The sequence below is a fragment of the Miniopterus schreibersii genome (assembly GCF_964146895.1).
Source record: "Miniopterus schreibersii genome assembly, chromosome: 5".
In the NCBI taxonomy this organism is placed as follows: domain Eukaryota; kingdom Metazoa; phylum Chordata; class Mammalia; order Chiroptera; family Miniopteridae; genus Miniopterus; species Miniopterus schreibersii.
Genome location: NC_138106.1, coordinates 56252674 through 56266170, shown reverse-complemented (window position 1 = coordinate 56266170; position 13497 = coordinate 56252674). Strand labels below are relative to the sequence as shown.

Below are 13497 nucleotides of genomic sequence, written 5' to 3'. Positions count from 1 at the left end.
GGACACAAGTGTCAGCCTCTGTCCAGTAGCATCATGCAATTGAGAGAAGCCTTAAGCAAACAGATGGCTTTAATCTAAGGTTCCTAGTATCTAAAGAATAGGGTTCATTCTGTGGAGAGAAGCTCTAAGAAGCAGAGCTCTTGTTGCGAAAAGAGGCCACTGAAAGCGGTTCTTTGTTTAACCTGAGAACTTCTCTGCTTTTTGACCTAAAAACTTTCCAGCCCTGATCCTCACTGGGTATTTGCCCAATTCAGGCTCAGGGAGTCTCATCTCTAGGCCTCCATGAATTATAAGGGTGTCTGGAAGAAGATGTTGGATTGCCTTTTGCAAAAGCTTCTCTCACCAACAAACTTGTGGGTGTAGAACTAATTTGCCCCAACATCAGAAGGGTTGGTGGTCCATATCAGGGGCACCATAATGCCCTGAAATGATATACAAAATTTTAGATATGTGTGGGCTTTTTTCTGGTAGAGGATCCATAACTTTCACCAGATTCTCAAATCTGTGATCTTAAGAAGCTGAAAACCACTGTCTTTCAAGTACCTGTGAGATGATCATTCAAACATTGGCCCATGAGCAATGGTGGCTAATTTAGACTAGCACTAGGAAGACATGGTCCTTCCTGTTAAAAACAAAAACTAAATTAAGACATGTATTTACTGACTATAGATGCTCTATTTTTAGAGGCAAGGTTGGATAGAATAAGATAAAAAGGAACTGACTAAGCCAAATCTAAAGGATCCTAAGAGATCATGAGAAGGGCTCTAGCAAGAGAAGGTGGTGACAGAGCCAGACACAGAGGGACGGCTGGACCCTACTCACAGATTGCAAAGGGAGCCTTCTCACAGAAGGGCAACTAGGAGAGTGAAGGGTCCAGAAGTTACATCACATGAGAAACTGGGGATATTGAGTTTGCTAAAGATTGAGAGAAAAGTGACAGGAATATCTTCAGATATTTTCAAATTGTTACATGACTGAGATTTTAGAATCTTATGATTTCAGATGTGGAAGAGACCAAAGAACATTTGTCCGGGCACTAGTCAGAGAAAACTGAGAGCCAGACTGACTGGCCTAACACAGAGCTGGGACTAGAATCTGGACTCTGAGTCCCTTCCCGGTGTCTTCTCCCATCACTTCCAGCTGCCTCCCTGAGTGCCTGGTATGCAGGGAAGAGCTAGAACCCACGAGTTGCCATTACAAAAAGGGAGAGCGTGGCTTAATAAAGAGCATTCTTACATGGAATGGATGCCAAGTGAGAGAGTGAGCTCACCATCACAAAGAGTATTTCTGAAAGTGTGTGTACTAGTTTGTTGTTGCTGATATAACAAATTATCACCAATATTGTGGCTCACAATAACACAAATGTATTACCTTTCAAGTCTGGAGTCAGAAATCTAAACTAGGCTGGCAGAGCTGTTTCCTTCTGGAGGCTCTAGAGGAAAATCCATTTCCTTGCCCTTTCAGCTTCTAGAAGCCACCTTCCTTGGCTCGCGGTCCCTTCCTCCATTGTCAAAGCCAGCAGAGTAGCATCTTCAATCTCCCTCTGACTCTGCTTCTCTCATCACATCTTCTTTGATTCTGACCTCTGAAGAGGACTTTTAGGATACACTGGGCCCACCTGGATAATCCAGGACAGTCTCCCATCTCAAAATCCTTAATTACATCTACAAAGTCCCTTTTACCACATTAGGCGACATATTCTTATGTTCTGGGGATTGGGATGTGGAGATCTTTGGGAACTTTTGCTCAGCCTACCACAGAGTGAATCATGGAAAGTGCTTTGACAGTGGCACTGATTTTCAAGCTGACTTGAGTTCAAATCCTGGCTCCAGCACCTATTTGTTTCATGACCATTATCCCTTTGAGCTTCTGTTCTTTCAACCATTAAATGGGAATAAAATCTCAAGGTTTTAATGAAGGTTTGGTAATCCATAGAAAAGGCCTAACATATATAGTACACTCTCAATAAACAGCAGCCATATTTGTTCAAGGAACTTACAGATGATTCTCACCAGACAGAAATTCAACAAAAGAAAACTCCATTATTAAATGTAAGATTTGATAAAGTGACCTCCAGATTCCCTTCTGAGATTGCTAAAATTAAAAGGAGTGAAATAAGAGGTATTTTCTTCCTGTATATATTCATCTACCTCACAGATCCAATTGCAAGGAAACTGCTTTTCTGGATAGTCAGGAGCTAACAGACCCTGCTTTTTGCCTCCCACAGTTCTGCTGTCTATTTTTGTCACCAAGATCTCTGGTCAGGTTTGAGCAGGACTAAGAGCCTGGCCTGGTGTGTAATGATTGGCCAGACCAGGCAGCTGAGACCGGCGCAGGCTCCCTCCTTCACATCTGTCAACATACCTGGCTGCAAGCAAGTTACTGCCGGTGACCACTGTCTGCGGGAGCCAGAGAGAGCGGGAAAGGAAAGGGAAAATCTGGGGGAAAAGTAGAAGCCCGGTGCAGATGCCTTTCCCCATCCTCTGAAACGCATCAGCAGGGACTGGAACAGTCACTGCTAAGTCAAGAAGGAAGCTGACGAAAGATTCTACTTGAATTCAGCAATCAAGGTAGGTGATCTGTCTGGTCACAAACCCTCCTCTCAAGATCACAGAACAAGCATTTGGCCCAGCCTTGTAGCCAGAGCCTCTGAGGATGGTCTGCTGAGGGAGATCTGGCAGATGTGGGCATGTGTCTGGAGAATTCAATTGTCTGTCCAACCACATGTCCTGGAAGTGGGCTGTATTTTTCTTCCATCTTCTCTCTCCTTTGGAAATTGTTGTTGTTCCTCTACAAAATTGCCGTTCAAAAGTTTGGAGTTTTTATCTTTCATTATAAAAAAGTCATATTTGTGATTTATTGAAATTCTTCTATCATTCGGGTTCCGCAAACGTGGCCGTGTTCCAGAACTTTGCTCGTATGGATTCTTTCCAGTTTCGAGATACACCCGAGAGGACAGTTCACACATAATTCTGAGGAACACGCTGTTCCTGCACAGGGCTGTGAGCCTTAGCCGATAGGATCTCCCAGGAAGGCATGCGCATGTTCTGCTTTGGAACCTAGTGAGTTAAAAGTCTTGAAACTGCTGGAGCAGAATCAAGCCTGTTTACCCAAGCTTATCAGCCCGGGCAGCCAGGTCAATCATTTACTGACGCAGGGCTGTTTCCTACCTTTGGTGGAGGGCCACTGAAGCCCTTGCCTGACTGAGTCTGTAGCAGAGACACCCTTCTCTGACGCTACAGCCCACATTCTCTTCTGACCAGAGTACGGTTTTATCTGAGGAGTAGTAAATGCCACAGGGTCCTTCCCATCTCTACAATAAACAAACGTGAGCAAGCCTCCTGCACAAACCAGATGCCTAATATCGCCTCAGGCATAAGCGTTCGTGGCTCTGGAAGTGCTTCCTCTACCAATGGAGGTCTATAGGGGATAAATAGACTGACTGTAGGATAAGTTATTAAGTGACTTTTGAAGATGAAAAGGATTATTAAGTAACCATCAAAAAACATGAACTTTCCCCTTCAAGTCTACACATTATGGAAAACATGTTATTTTTAATGAATGTGATCCCCCCTTCTTTAAGTCTGAATGTCACTCCTCTAGAAATGCCATCAGATTTTCACCATGCTCACTTGTCAGGTCTCTGCAATGGTTGCTGGCTCTCTTTATTTTTCTGAACTCCCTTTAGAGAAGGCGTTGGCCATCTATTAGACGAGGTAATGTTTGACACTATTTGCCAATCATTTATGAAACTGAAGTGAACCCCCTCCGGCGAGGTTTGTGGCTGGAATGTTTATGTGGCGCAGGCAGTTAACTCGAGGCTGGCGCTGAGGCCCCTGCAGAGCGTGGCACAGGCACGAACCCCGTGCGGGATCTGGAGCGAGCGTGTGGCTAACCCCCAGGAATGCGGTGGAGAATCATGGAAAACTGGTAGATTTCTGTGACGATATTAAGTCCTGTCTGGCCAGTTTCCGGAGAATGTTTGTAGATAACGTGAGTGATGGAGGTGGTTTTGCAGAGGGGGAAGGATGTCGGGGCATTCAGATAACTGGGCCAGAGTTTCCCACCACGTCGCAGGCTGCCTTAGGGACAGGCACGCAGGTCTTACCTGTTCTTTCTGTGCAGCATCTGGCTCAAGGCCAAAACTCCGGTGGGCCCTGAGAATATATCCAGTTTTCCTTCCCATTTTATGCAAATTAGGTATGAAGTGGGGGGAGATTATTTTTTGGTTTGGCTAGACTACATAGATATTATTATTCCTTTTACATGTTAGGAAGTTAGAAACTAGAAGTTAATTCATTTGCCCAAGTTTGCAGTTGTCAGAGGCTGAGCCAGGGTTCTACTCAGCTCTGCCTCGCTCTCCACCCTCTGCTTCTCCCACGCGGTCACCGGGTTAAGCACATGCAGGGGCGTACACTGGGGTGGGGTTGGCTGAGGGGAGCAAGGCTGACTAACGAAGTCAGAGGCTCTCCACCGGTCCTTGGATGTGCGGTACCCAGGCCGGTTGGGTGCCACTGGAACCAAAAGGCCAGCACTGGACTGGACTTGACCTTCTTTGAGAGGAAGTAAGAGGAGGAACAGGTGGGGAACAAAGGGAAATATTCCTAGTGGTGGCAGTCACTGGAGTCTTCCTGAGTAATTAGGAATATTTTCTAAGTAAGCCCAGGCAGTTCTCAGGCTAGATCTCTGCCTCTTTATATCCCGGAGATGCAAATTCATGAGCCCAACTGAAGTACATCTGAACTAGTTCCAGGGAAAGAAATGACACCATCCCAATCCTTATCTGGGAACTCAAGAATGTAATTGCTATGTCCTTTCACCTCAGCTAATGTCCACTCCGCTAAATCCAAGGGATTTGGGCAGAAGGAGACTTAAAGCAGGAGGAACCATCAACATTCTCTCATATCACAGCTTACAGTAGCTGAGACCCAAAGAGATCCATGTTAGCTTAGAGTCCAGAAGGCTTCTTAGCGTCATCTAGGAGGTGAATGGGTAATGTGCAGAAACAAGACTTCCTCTGCCCCCGACCCCGTTTCTCTTTTGCTCTGATGGATCCTAAAAATCCCATTAACTGTCTGGCAGAAATTTCAAAGCAACCAAATTCCTGAGCATTTACAAAACCAAGATAAAGAATGCCATCGGGAAATGTGGTTGGCTATAAACATTTTTGAACAAAGGGTTTCTTTTCTTCCACCGACGTGCCTCATGCATACCTAACAGTGCGACAGCCACGGCATTATAATAGGATTGCATCACCAAGGCCACCGAGTCCCCTTTTCTAATATCGCCGACCCTGCCTGAACTCGACCCACATGCTGTCCTTTCTGTTGACTAAAACATTAGGATAAAGAGGAAAAAAATGAAGCTGAAATACAAGGACTCATAACATTTTACCTTTATCCAGGTCTTATTATGACCAGGAAATGAACTACTGCCTTTTTACCTCCGTTTTTTTCCATTTAATTCTTAGAACAGTTTACGCAACTTTCCCAAATCGGGAGCTAGTAAGACGAGGTAAAGTTTGACTTGGAGTCTGTTGGACTCCAAAGCCCACATTCTTTAGCAATCTGTTCTGGGAAAAATTACCAGCCAACAGTATCTATACTGTTTGTGTTCTAAATGTAAGAGTAAGGAGTCCTTTCTAAACTATTTGCTTGGATCCTCAAAGTATACATTTATTGCCTCCTCTGAAGGTGTTCTTGATCCTGTACAGGCATAAAGCTCGACATCACAGTAATGTTTGTCTCGTCCAGGAAAGGAACCACAAAGCACACCTACACACATGCACACACATGCACACGCACGCACACATGCACGTGCATGCACACACATGCACACACACATGCACACACACTAACAGTTTCCCACAGGTCGGCACTTTGATCCCTTTCTGAGGCTGTGAGGGAAAATCGGTGTTCCTATCTCCTGGTTTACAAACACTGTTTTGTTTATTTGATTTTAATGTAACATAAAAACAAACATATATTATACTGGGATTTTAAAAAAGTTTATTTTTGCTGTCAAAGTTCTGTCTTTGAGAAAGCTAAATATGTCAAAACTTTCCCATATGGTTTCATTTAATCTTTATAACAGCCTTGTAAGGGGAGTGTGATTTTCAGACGGTGCCTTTTCAGATAAGAAACTTAAGACTCAATAAAGGTGAGTGCCCTTCTCAGCATCGCTCGGCTAACAAGTTCCTAGGTCTTGGGACTCCAAATTCTTGGCTCGTTTTTCTAACACACAAGCAGTTCTCTGGATTCCTGAGACTGGCAAATGGTGGGGATGGGGCACACAGCGATTTTCAGGAATTAAAAATGCCAAATGTCTACACAGTCTGTTCTCAGGCTACAGAGACCCACTCAAATATTTATTACTTTGCTTTGGGCTAGGATTCTTTAAGGTCAGTGTGGGTAATGTTGTTACTCTGTTTTCACTGAGTAATGAACATGAAGACACTAATTGCTACTTAAAATCTGCTTAAAAGGCAAAAATTACCCTAGCCGGTTTTGTTCGGTGGTTAGAGCATCAGCCCCCTGACTGAGGGGTCCCGGGTTTGATTCTGGCCAAGGGCACGCACCTCAGTTGCAAGCTTGATCCCCAGCCCTGGTGGGGGCACATGCAGGAGACAATCCATCGATGTTTCTCTCTCCCTCACTCCCTTCTACTCTCTCTGAAAAGCAACGAAAAAATATCCTTGAGTGAGGTTTAAAAATATATATATATTTTTAAAAGGCAAAAATCATGAAAACCATGTGCCCATGAGCTAAGTAAGATATCAAAGAATTCTTGCTGGGAGAAAGGTAAGACACCACTGTTCTCTAATATGCTGCATGCCTGTGGGGCCGGATACGTGGGTGGGAGTTCCCGAGACCCGTGGAGTCTCCTGATAGACCCAAACTCTCTCGGTTAACTCCAAATATAACTAGATAGATGCCTTGTGGGTCAAGCAGTTGCCAAGTGGTAGGGAAGGTAAGCAAATCCTCCTACAGTGTGGGAATCCATCAAGAGTGTATTCCCAATCCCTGTAGAAACCAACTAAAGTGACAGGAGGAATCCGTGTGCCCTGTGAATTCCATTTCCGTCCACAATGCTCTGAACAGTCACAGAGCCCTGCATCAGCTGTGCATCTAGAGGGCACTAGGTGTTGTCTTATTTCTGGTGCTTCCCTGGGAACCTCTCCTGGCTGCCTGAATCTCCATCCTAGGTGACATGCCTGTGTCTGCCTCCTTATTTTGGGGTTAGTATACACCATCGTCGCACATTTTGTCCCCATTTCTGTGACTCAGAGGCACTACCGATCTTGGTACAGGAGAACCTATAAGCTGTGGGCAATGAGAAACAGAGAGAAAGAAGCTTGTGCCCCTGTCCCATACCACAATGAAAATTGTTCCCCTTCTCTCTACAGTTCCAAGGTCAAGTTTCCCTTGGGAGCAGTTAAGGAACTGAAGGACACAGAAAGCTGGCAATTCACCGTGCCTTGGAGGGGTTCCCAGAAGCAAAATGAAAATGAGATTGGTTTTACATAAGACCTCTCAATTTGGAGGACAGGGTTCAAAGAGTCTGAATTTGCAGTTTCACTGTGCACTTAGGTAACCCCCACAAAGCTTAGTAATTTTTTAAATAAAATCAAAACAATATCAAAAATACTTCCTGCAGAGGACTCTAGACAACTCTTTTTTGCCATTGCCGGACTGACGTTTTCAAGGTTCATTTCTGTAAGAGAAGCCTTGTATAGTGCATGCTGCTAGAGCTCTCTTGTATTTCTGTGTGATGCTGGCTTTCATCCATGCAGCCTGCTTTGTGGTTATCTCATTTGATTTCACAAGGTAAGAGCCTAGAAACTTGTAGGTAGCACTTGAGCAGGTTGCAAGAGGAGAGCAAACCCAGAGGCCAACCAGCGATGTTGCAGTGAAGGAGCAGGTGGCAGGCTTCTCCATGACCTCAGGAAAACCAGTACCTTAAGCTGATTCTACCAATGCTGAGATGTACCTTGAAGTTCAAATATATGTACTTCACAAAACTTAGCTCTGCTTCCCAAATAATAATCTTGAATAGAGGCAAGAACCAATGGTAGACTTCCCCAAACCTGACTATTCTCTACCAAAATTCATCTTATTTTGTTTATCTTTACAAAACGGAAATGCGCCTGATAAGAAGTGTTGTTATAGAATGTAGTTGTGCTGGTAACTTGCAGCCAACGAATAGAACATAAAGCACAGCCCCAAGTAGCCATCCTAGTCCTGACTCCGCCATTGTCTTACTCTGTGAATTGGTGCAATTTTTAAAATTCTTGGTGGTGACTCAATTTCAAGAAAGAATGCATCCTCATTGTGAACGACCACAAACATTTAAACATTTATTGATGGCCATCCTCAGTTCTGCAGTAGTCACCTACTTTTTCCCAGAAACTCTTTAGACACTGTTTTTTGAAACAGGGTTAAATAATCTTGAAGGTTTTAAGCTTACCAAGTAAACTAAGCCACAGTCTCCTTAGAGTCCCCTGTGTGTATGTGTATTTTTAATTATTTATGCAATATTCTGAAAATTAAGCGTTCTCAGTAAATAGTTCACTGGTGTAATAAATTGGTTTTTTACTGTAAATTTAGCGAGAAAGTGATTTTAAAAATTGTCAAGGATGACTAAAGAAAGAACTAGCAGCCTTAGCTTATGGTGCAGAAGGAGTGGTGCATGCGGGTCACTTGTTCTGCCATCGGTAACAGGATGGCACAGCGCATGGGTCACAGCCTTGTTTGATTCTGCTACCACCACATGCCAACCGCGTAACACTGAGCAAGTCACTTCAGCTCTCTTGGCCTTGATTTTCTCATTTTCAAAATGTAGACAAGGTGACTTCATTGTTTTTAAGTCCTACTCTGGTATTAATATTCTATCTACTGTGAAGTTAAGATCAGAAATTTCTTTTAAAAATTAAACACAGAAATGGTTTTTATCTTTGGAGCCATCACCCCTGTCTCTTAGGTGTATTACCTTGGGGGCATAGAAAACTGCTAAAGAGCTCCCAGGAATGTCGCCTGAGGTGGCTATAAACTGGAGATGCCGGGCATCAGGCTTTTCTGGAGAAGGAGCCGGCTCGGCGGGAAGCACGCAGGGGACCCAGCTTGCTCCTCTGCTGCAGCCCTGGCCCCACACGACACTCGGCTCTGCCACACCCGCGTTTCGCCCCGAGCACCGGCGAGCAGGCCGTCGTGACTCCTCTCCGCCCTTGTTAACAAACAGAGTCCTTGGAGGTGACGTGACTCGCCCAAGGTTACAGAAACAGGGCAGTGAGTCAGGTGGAACAGTGTGTTTGGAGGGGGGAGGAGAGGGGCGGTTAGGGGACATCAGCAGGAGATGGGAGCGTGAGGGACAGATCCGCACTTGCCTGAAGCTCGCGCAGCAGCGGGCAAGGGTGTAGAGGAGCCCTAGTGTGCTGTGGATCCCCAGAGCCCCCGTGCTCCTGCTGCTCCCCAAGCCCCTCAGCTGCCCCGCCCGGGGTTACTCACCCAGGCTGTTGCTAACTGGGTGCCTGTGCTCATGTCCCTTCTTGTCAGCCTCATGAAAGGCTATTTGTAACGAAGAGAAGGCACAAGAAAGAATGCGTCAGGGATCTCCCCTGGGGCCCTAGGCTGAAAGACAGCTGCCCTTGACTCCCCTGGCTTCCCTCTTATGTTCTGCAGAAATGAATGGTCATTAGGATGACTGACAGAATTATGACGTTCCATTCCAAGCAGTGATTTTTTTTTTCACCTCTGGGGTTATGTCACCCCTTTCTGCTCTACTTCTCCCATAAAAAGGAAAGAACAGTGCTCCCTCCCTGTGTGTGGAAGAAAGCAGCCCAGGGCAATCCTGTTCAAAGGAAACTGCTAATTGCACCAAGCACCAAGGCTCGGCTGGAAGTTCTAGTACGAAGTGTAGCATCATGGCCCACACTGGTTTCCTTTATCACCCAGCCACACTCCCACTCCCAGGAGCTCTAGGGCCCTGAAGAACGACTCTCGCAAGTAACTGCAAAGACCCTCTGGTCCAACAAGAAAAACACTGAAAGAGGCTGGGCAGGCACGGTCTTAGGTCTTAGGTCTCAGTACCATTCAGAGATGCATCAGCTTGCTGCCCATTTTTGTCCCTTTTTAAAGATGACAGAAAGACAATATTAATTTTATCACCAAGGGGTATCTGGTCATTTTCCGGGTAACAGGAATGTCACGCATTCTTTAAGAGGAGGGCAGTTTCCTGGCAGGGTCCTTATGTGACTTTCTGTTGTACTAAACAAAAATTTTGCTGAGATTTTGCACTTCTAGGTTTTGACTCTTCTTCAAATCTAATCTATGTCTTATTAGGTGGTCTCTTGAGGAGAGGGATGGGCAACACTATAAGTAATGCTTAGTTGATACTGTCCGTAATTATATTGGCTACACTCACTTTCTAGAAGCCACAAAACAAACAGCCACCAAAAGTCCCCCTTGGGTTGCCCATCATATATATTTAATTAGGGTGGGATGGGAAGAGAAGATGTTTATGTTTCAACCATGTAGTACCTTTGAATGAGGCCGGAGAACCAAAGTGGCCCATGATTCTGACAATCATTATCAATGTCAAACTGAACTCAAATACAGACCTCAATGTACTCCCACAAAGTTTGAAAAAATAAAAGTAAGGTGCTGAAATGTGGCACAATCACATACATATTCTAATGCTCATGACCAGATGACCAAGCACCAGTTGGCACCTTCAAGGCTTCTTTATGGGGTCAGTGAGCACACTATTGTTTCTTGAATTAAACTGAATTTCTAATATTAGACTGGATTCTCTAATTTGCCAGTTTTCTAGCAGGAAAAAGAGCATTTCAGAGCATGAGGCAATATGGAACTCTGTTTTTCTACTTCTGTAAAGCCATCTGGCCACATATACACCTACCCACAGTCCATTAATAGTCAATGGAGTTGGAGCCCATACATATCCCACCTGTGCCCGAAGTCTGCCAGACAGTGTAGAGGCTCTTCAGAAGATGCAGGACCGTCCCTGACAATCTCATTTTTCACTGCCCACTAAGCCAAAGGCAGCATTTTGAACAGAGGCACTTTCATGACGTGAATCTTTAGGCATTTGGGGCATCAAGTGTTTTGCTGTAATTGCAGTGGAACTAAAATAATTTACGTGTGTGTGTGTGTGTGTGTGTGTGTGTGTGCAATGCATGGAAATAATTTTGTCTCAACTATTTCTGGGTGTGAGTTAGACAAAATCTGGACATTTGCTTGATTTCTGGAATTAGTTTGGCAAATACCTGTTTAATTATGGACCTTAAAGACTTCTATTGTTAGTATACCCCTTTCTCTAAAATTGCTACAACACATTTTGATCATTTTTAGAAAAGGCAAACTATAAGAACCTTTGGCATGTAAAAAATTCTTTTGATATATCTAAATAAATCACATTGTCAGTTAATTATACTGATTTTTCAGATGTCTTCAAGTAACTCTTGGCATGCTAAATTTTACATCCCATTACCATCTTATTTTACATAATCTTGTATGTAAGATTAACCAATGATATTCAAGTAAACTGCTCAATGGATACAGTGGCCTGGGCATTATGTGATTACATTGTGATTTTTATCTCACTCTGCAAACATACTTTTTTCTCCTATTCTGCAGACACCCCCACTGACCATGTATGGTTATGCTTAATCTTTGGCTGTTCTCCTAGGGGGATTATCTGAGAGTCACCACTTTCCTCTTTGAACCACTATCTGATATGCCTCCAACTGGGATAGTACTATTTTTCACAAGCATTCATATCAGAAGCTATTAATTCCCACTTGCTCCAAGCCAAGGTCACAACAGCATGTTGGAGTGAAATATTTTCCATTGTTCTAACAGAGAGCCAATAAAAAGACATTTATAGAGTGCTTAATATATGCTTGACACTGTGCTAAGTACTACAAAGAGGAGCAACTCACAGTTCTGCCCAGAGGAAGACCAACATCCCTTGGAGCAGATGGACCAGAAAGGGAGCCAAGGCAGCACTGCATGAAGCTGTAAGGTCAACAGCGACGGACACAACACAGAGAAGTTTCAGATGGATGCTCAGGAAGACTTTCAGAGACCTTAAGGTCCAAGTGGTGTTTTAAATAAAAGGAAATTATGATTTGCATCCTTCCTTTTTCAAGAAGTCAGACCATCCTAAGGAGGTGAAAGCACCAGAGTAGACACAGTAGTGGCAGGCATGGCTGAGGACAATCTGACTGTCTGAAGGCAGGTAACAGAAGGGGCCAGAGAGATCCTGCTAATTAAAAGGTAGAAACAGAAAGAACGAGGAATTTAGCCTGAATCAGAGCCTGTGCCTAATTCACAGCTCTTGAACCTGGAGCCTTAATTCAGAGCCATTCTCTGCAGTCCAGGCCTCACATGTTCTCCCAAACCCCGGTGACGTTTGCCTGGTGGACAGTCTGATAAATATAAATAAGTACAAATCTGATGGCTGGTCAGTTGTGAATTATATTTATCCTGGGAACAACTTTGAACAGATATGAAGAACAAAGAAGAAAACACTGGAGAAATGGCACTAAGGTCTTCTGATGTCAGCAGCTGATACCAATAAGGAAGCTCAGGGTTAAAGAATGGAGCTGACCTACCCAGCACTCATCCAACAGCCTCCATTAACATCCAAATCCAATCCCGTCTTTAATGCCACACATTTTAAGCGGGATACAAGCCAGAAGGGCAAGCTTAGTAGCTTTCAACCTAGCATGGTTGGAAATCCTTCTTAAATTGGCTTAGGTAAATGTTCAGTGCGTAAGTGTGAAACTTTCACCATCTTAAACAATTCCCTTGTTCCCTGAAGTTGGGCCAAAAGATTGTTGAAATCCTAACGGACCCAGCTTTCATATTGGGTTGATTTTTTCATTCACTGAAAGAAAAAAATATATGTGAAAGTGAACTGGGATAGATTTGACTACATAAACACTTAAAACTTATTTTACAAGTATTATAACAAAGGTAAAAATAGAAATAGTGACCTGGGAAAGTATATTTGCAACACAAATAGCATGCAAAATATTATTAGCCCTGAGGAGTATTAACAAATATATACTAGCAAAAGGCAAGCTCCTGGGAGAAAGCTGGGCAGAAAATGAACTGAAAATTCACAAAAGAAGAGAGTTAAATGACCTGCAATCAAATGAAGAGCTGATTTGCCACAGTAAAAATAAAAGCAGATTTAAACTGTGAGATAACACTTCATTTTTTAATTTTTCAATTAGTTTACATTCAATATTGTTTTGTACCAGTGTCAGGTGTATAGCATAGTGGTAAGACAATCATATACTTTACAAAGTGCTCCCCTGGTATTTCCAGTGCCCACTGAAAGGTTAAGGTGGGTGGAGCATGGGCAGGACAAATGGCCATCTCAGAAGGTGAATAAAGAAAAATTGGATTTATTTAAGGAAAGGGGATAGGGGATGGGGAAATCCAAAGGGAAGGGCCACACAACACTGGGTCA

The 13497-nt window shown here is 43.8% G+C and overlaps 1 protein-coding gene across 3 annotated transcripts in view; it reads left to right on the top strand.

Moving 5' to 3' along the window:
• Window positions 1-2347: 2347 nt before the first annotated feature.
• Window positions 2348-13497, top strand: part of PHLDB2 (pleckstrin homology like domain family B member 2) — a 200518-nt gene continuing 189368 nt past the window's right edge. For 2 of the 3 annotated variants that reach the window (XM_081139351.1, XM_081139349.1), the window contains exon 1: window positions 2348-2570. The gene's annotated coding sequence lies outside the window, so the exon portion shown is untranslated. The remainder of the gene's footprint in view (window positions 2571-13497) is intronic. The other variant, XM_081139347.1, reaches the window with a different exon arrangement.